Genomic DNA, 6,628 nt, shown 5'->3' on the forward strand with positions numbered 1-6,628 from the left:
TTTGTTTTTCCAATTAGAACAATTTATTATTCAAATAATTTTGAGCTATAAATTTTTCATATTTAATGCATTAAAAATAATTCAACACAATATATTTATTGACACTTAGATTGGTTATTTTTAAGTACGGAGTTCAACTTTTTCATATGTTTGTCCAATGAGAACAGTTTATTATTCAATTACTTTTTGAAACCATAAAGTTTTAATAATAAGGACATAATTTGGCTATGTTATATATTTGACTAGATTAACAACTAGATATATATTATATTGAAATGATTAGTGCATGTTGTATCTTTTTCCTGCTATAATTTTTTTTTAATACTAAAATATAATTGCTTGAAGACTCATTATGGTTGTCTGTATATATGTCACTTTTCATTCCTTCTACTTCTCATATCGTATTGACTCAAGTAGTCTAAGGACTTCAAGACTTGTGTCAATTTGATAATGCCAGTCTATCAATCATACTTCATATAGAGGATGTGTTGACTCTTATCTTAAATATGTAATAATATAAACATATTATAAAAAAATATACTGTAATATCTAACAATGCACTCTTCATCTATTTGTGAAGTTGAAAGGTACCAGATATCATGTCTTGCTAATTATAAGGTTTTGATATCAAAAGGGGACAATATCAGGATTGTGGCCCTGATGAATTTGGCAAAATTGATACATCTTAGTTTTTGGCTCTTATTTAAGGATATCTAGTTGTAAAATTTGTGCTCTCACATCAAATAGCTAAAATAATTTTGGGGAAGACCTCCATAAAAAAAAATAGTGTATTACACCTTACAACTTATTCTAATAGCTTATACAATTACTTCACACAAAATAATAGAAAGATATCAAGGAACCTCCTATGCTTTCATTAAAGAAGAGTAAACCACACAAACTGATGGTCACCATTTCTCCAAACAAAACTCAAACCCAAATTCTTGTCACTATTAGAATACTAAATAAAAAATAAGACAAGAGATAAGCTAAATGTCCAACTACATATTATTTTCAACTCTAAAATAAAAAAAGTTAGGTAATAAACATCTCATTCACCATTACAAAACTTAAATAATTCAAAGGACTATACTTAATTAAAAGAAGAAAGCCACCAACCAAGATACTTAGAATACAAGAAAAGGTTTCTTTCAATTAGAGAATACTAATTTATGCCTAAATTACTTCAATTAAAAGGTAAAAAGTTCTTCAGTAGAGAGTGGTGGAGCTCAATATTTTATAAATATTTTCCACCTTTTATTTTCCTTGATCATAGTTGATCTTATTGATTTATTTTCATGTTGAAAATTATGTATCATTTCAAGGATTTTATTGATAGCCTAAGTTGATTGTATGATTGTGATCAAATAAAAGAATCACTTACTACATTTCTTTGTGTTTATAGGGTATCATAATATAGCATCTAAACTAAAGGTGCTTGTCCCAAAATGCATTCCTAGGGCTTGCTCATCACATGGAAATCCCTATTAATGGATCCTGGTTATGATTTTATTGAAATTATATGAGATATGTCCTTTTTCATAGATCACTATCACTACAATGATGAAGCATCCAGTTTCATTGTATACCATAGCGATGGTAGAGGTGTCATATTCAAAAGTTGGGTGAGATATTGCTATAACATATAGTAATCAAGTCTATTGCTATGTGAAGATGACACATTATTAACATAGGGATGAGCAATAAGGAGAGATATATCACTATGATCTTTAGTGATAAGATTGGTTGATCACTATGTTGTACATCAATAAAGCAATATGATTGTCAACAGTGATCGCTATTGCCTATAGTGATAGATCAAAGTATATTGTGGATCACACATGGAGAAATATGAACATGGAAATAAGTGATGAGCATTTGCATATCACTATGTACTATAGCTATAGTATGACAACCCACAATGAATACTAAAGCTTGTGATTGTTGTACTCTATAGTGAGATCATCCATCAAAGGTCACAGATAAGGGGTTTTCAAAAAAACAATGAGTGATAGGATTATCACCATTGTTATACTAAAAAAATTGAGAAGAATAGAATATCTATTTAGGGTTTGAGACATAGCGATCAAAGGTGTATGTATGTTTTCCATAGGAACCTTCAACAATCAAACGTTTGAATATGTTTTATAAGGCAAGAAAGTAATGATAGGAAATGACCGTTGACACTATATGTTTTATTGCAATGATCCAAATATTTATTGGATTGATTCATGCCAGCAAATAAATGTACAAACATATAAGGCACATTGTACAAAAATAATAATCATTTCACATTTTGAATTCAGAGAATTTCATAGAGCTATAATGTTTTTTGTTAGTACATTGAGTTTGTAGTAATCTAATTCTAAAAGATTTTTTCAAAAAACTATAGAGAGTTCTAGTTCAGCATAGAAAAGGAAGTTTTAGAAGGTGAAGAAGGGTAATGGTGAGAAGAAATAGAGAATGGAAGAAGAAATTCTACTGAGAAAGATGAATGAGGACTTGATAAAATAGATGGATTTTGTTGGGACGAAATCCAAAAGGAGAAAGTTTGCTTCTCTACACAAATTAGAAGACAAATACATTGAGGTAGGAGGTTTCTAGACTAGATCAAGGGGCTATCAAGTCTTCCTATACCACTATGTTAGGAGAAATCACAAAGCACCTATTTGTCATCCATGGGAGATGAATTGAGGGAAACTAACTATGTCCAATGTATTTGTAATATTTGATTTCTAAATGTTATTATTAGTAAGTATAATGTTGATGATAAATGTATCTATGACAATACGTGGGTGAAATTTGTGGAGATTTCAATTGACTCCTTAAATGATATTTTTAGATTAATAGATGGTCTCACAAATAAATTTCCATTTACTAAGTTGAAAAATGAATACAAGAGGTTAGATATATCCTGCATGCAATGGAATTGGCTACAATAGATGGAGCTCCATTTAATATTAACATGTTCAAGAGATACCTCGACGTGACATATCAATCATGTAGGCAGGTATGAGGAATGGGAGTTCCAAACCTAATAGAGAGTAGACCAATTGTGTTGGCATCTAATATTCAAATGCTTGAGCCTAGGCCCTATGATTATGTTGAGTATGTTGTCAAAAATATTCATTCTTCATTTTTTAATTTTAATGATGTTGGATGCCCTACTTTTACACATTATTCTTTGCTCATGCATATGGTTTTGTATTATGGTGATCTTATACATGAAGAAGACATTCAAGAGGCAAATAAATTAATCCATGATCATAATGTATGCATGTAGAAAATCAAGACTACTTTCAAGTTATTTTAAGATTTGGTAACAAAGTATGGAGTTCTATCCTGGCATGAAATAGATAGAAAGACTATCGATTGGGAAAAATAGATGGGGATTTTCAATGTGATGTAGGAACAAGCCTTGGGAGCATTGAGGAATGACTAGAACTAGTAACCAGATTGAGTGGATGATTGAGATTGAGATTAAGGCTCGTGAAGTGATCAGCGATGCAGACCTGCTTAAGGATGATGAGTATCAGGAGCATATATGACAATGCAATGATTTTACTGAGGAATAGACATCAGATTCATCTTAATGAATCTTTTTTTATTATAGACTTGTTTTGACTGATTGAAAAATAAAAATTAGTTATCAGTTGGCTGATTATGGTAAATTTTGCAAACAAAATGACACACCTTTTCTATTTGTAACCAATTCGCTATCTATAATTACAATAACCAAATTTGGAAATATCATAATAATCATCATCAATTTTTTATATACATATATTATATATGGAAGGTTGATCCTTTTTACTTTAGATTGTGTTATCTATATGCACCAACAACACATGTATTTGTGGTCAAATATTTCAAGTTTAATACAAGGGTTTCAAGTGCTCAATTGATCTTTTGGTGATATCATTTATGTCACACACATATTGTTTCCTCAGATCAAATTTTAAGTTTTCTTTAATTGAATGTCTAATTGATTGAATGTAGTAAGTTATTTCAATACTTTTAAAATAGTCATATTGTACTGATTAGTTGATCTGTATTATTGTCTTGTTGGGATCTTGAGAAAAGTTAAATTCAATAAGACTTAGTATTGAAAAGTACTTAAGTATTCAACAATTCATACATAATGAAAGTGATAACAATTTATCTTGAAGGGATTTATTGTTTATCTTTGAGGGCTACTTTAAACATTTTGAATGATTGATAGAATAATGGTAAAGACTCCATCAATTTAGGCATTGGTCTTTTGATTATTTTTTTGAGGGTATGTGCAGGATCATGGTGTGTCAAAAAAGTGGCAATCTAAAATATATATACTTCTGAAATGCCTCAAAGCATTTCAAAATCTATTCCAACTTTTTTCCCACACATCCTGATACTAAAATAAAAAAAGTTAATACCTTTATAAGGCCTACTATATCTTTTGATACCAACCCTATATGGTCAACTTAAAAAACCTCCCAAAAATGTGTTTTTGACTTGTTCTTGTGTATTTTTTACTTCAAACATGTAGCTGAATACTTTTTTCCACCAAAATTTGATGAAATGAAAAGGGTTTTTTAAGAATGTTCTTAGCTTTCCATAAATGTATGGTTCATCAAGTTATAAGTTTATTAAGTAATTATTACTTATTTTCTAATGGAGTTACATATAAAGTATTGATTGCCACATTGCTTGAAAAATAGCTCTAACTTTCAAATGGTACAACATTTTTGAAATCCAAAAGATGCATCACATTCTATGTGTCTTCTAATATAGGTAAAATAATAATAAAAAATAAATTTTGCAGAGTTTTGAATTAGCTAAGGTGGTCAAACACAAGATTTTTTTATTACAAAAATTCTAAAGTAGAAAATTAAATATTATCTATATATTTGGAATAAAACTACCCAAAAATATGTGTCACATCCAGGCATGAGTATAATTCTTCTATCTACAATATTATTTAAAAATATTATCATTTTATTTTGACTAAGGTGGTTAGACATACATCTACTTCTTATTCTTGTCCTAAAATTTGTGTATTATTGCATTAAAATATAATATTTTGACCGATCAATTTTTATTTTTTTTCTAATAAAGCCTAGTGGTTTAGAAACTAAATTCAATTTCTTAGAGATTTTTTTCTCTCAATTTTTTTATATAAAGTTTATAAAAAGTAGAAAATTGCAGGTCAAGTTGGCATAACCCCGATATTGTTGTTTTTTTGTTGGCACTTAAGAGCATAGTTTGGTTGACCATGATCCTACACATACCCTTGATTTTTCATATTGATTCTAGAAAGGACACATGTCCAAGTAACAAAGATCATAGATCCATCATACATTTACATACATACCAAAAAATATAATTTATCAACTTCTTAATCAATTTCCTAAGCACCCAGGTCCCCCAAGTTATCTACTCTAAAAAGCCTCTAGGATGTGAGGTTCGCATTCATTTGGAGTGGAACCTATCAATTGGCAAATTGCTATTAGAGTTCCCATAATTGGATGATCCTTCCATAGGAAACCTAATTTTCTAATTTGCACACCAATAGAGAGTACTAACAACCATAACTTTGCTGCAATGGCACTCCCTTTTAATGAAAATCTACATTTCCATTTTTTTACTACTATATTCTGCTATAGTTTTCCTCTGCTAAAGCTAACTACTCACCATGTTCTGCCATACAAATATATGTAACACATAAGAACACTTGTGACTAGTGACTTTGTCAAACATGTAAGGACACTTGCAACCAATGACTTATTCAAACACATGGACCTCCACAACCTCTAGCAAGAAGATATGTTTATTGGAATAGTAGAAAAATGCTCCTTATACCAAAAAATAGACTAATAACATATAAAACCCAAATGCTCCTTATACCAAAAAAACTAATAACATATAAAACCTTGCAAATATGAACTTGTACAATGTGCAATCAATAGGAAATACACTATATACAAATTGAAATATGGTTCCAACTAGTGTTAATATCAACACTAGTCTCCTACAAGGAAAAACACAATTGTGGCTTGAAAAGATGCTTCACATGTCATCGGCTAATACAATCGATCTATAAGACTTGCATTACCATAGATTTATCTACCATCTATAGTTTGCAGCCTACTCCAACACCCTATGGAACCATAGTTTGTAGTCGAGTACAACACCCTATGGAACCAGCAAGTTCTACTGGTTCAATATGCTTGAACTCACCACTCCTCTAGACAACACAAAGTAAATGAACAAAAATAATTGTGAATCTTGTAAAAAAAACATCATATCTACAACTTATTATTTATTTTTATATATAAATTGTATATCGACAACTTATTATGTATGTTTACAAATACATTATACATTTTTCCATACACATGTATCTATGATTTCAATGGTGCCACCTAACAAACAACAATAATTTTTCCATAGCTAATTAAAACCACAAATTGCTTCCATTTTTAATCTATAAAATACTAGTACACTTTGATGCACCCATTACACCCAAAGGTGTGATCGATAGTTAATATGCTATACAAAGAAGGAATATATCAGTATGCACACACAATATAGTATGTGTAGAGCACTTCTATACTTAGAAGGAGAATTATGTGATTCCCATGGGCAC

This window comes from Cupressus sempervirens, chromosome 8 (assembly GCF_028749045.1).
Source record: "Cupressus sempervirens isolate cs-2001-9-10 chromosome 8, ASM2874904v1, whole genome shotgun sequence".
Classification (NCBI taxonomy): Eukaryota; Viridiplantae; Streptophyta; class Pinopsida; order Cupressales; family Cupressaceae; genus Cupressus; species Cupressus sempervirens.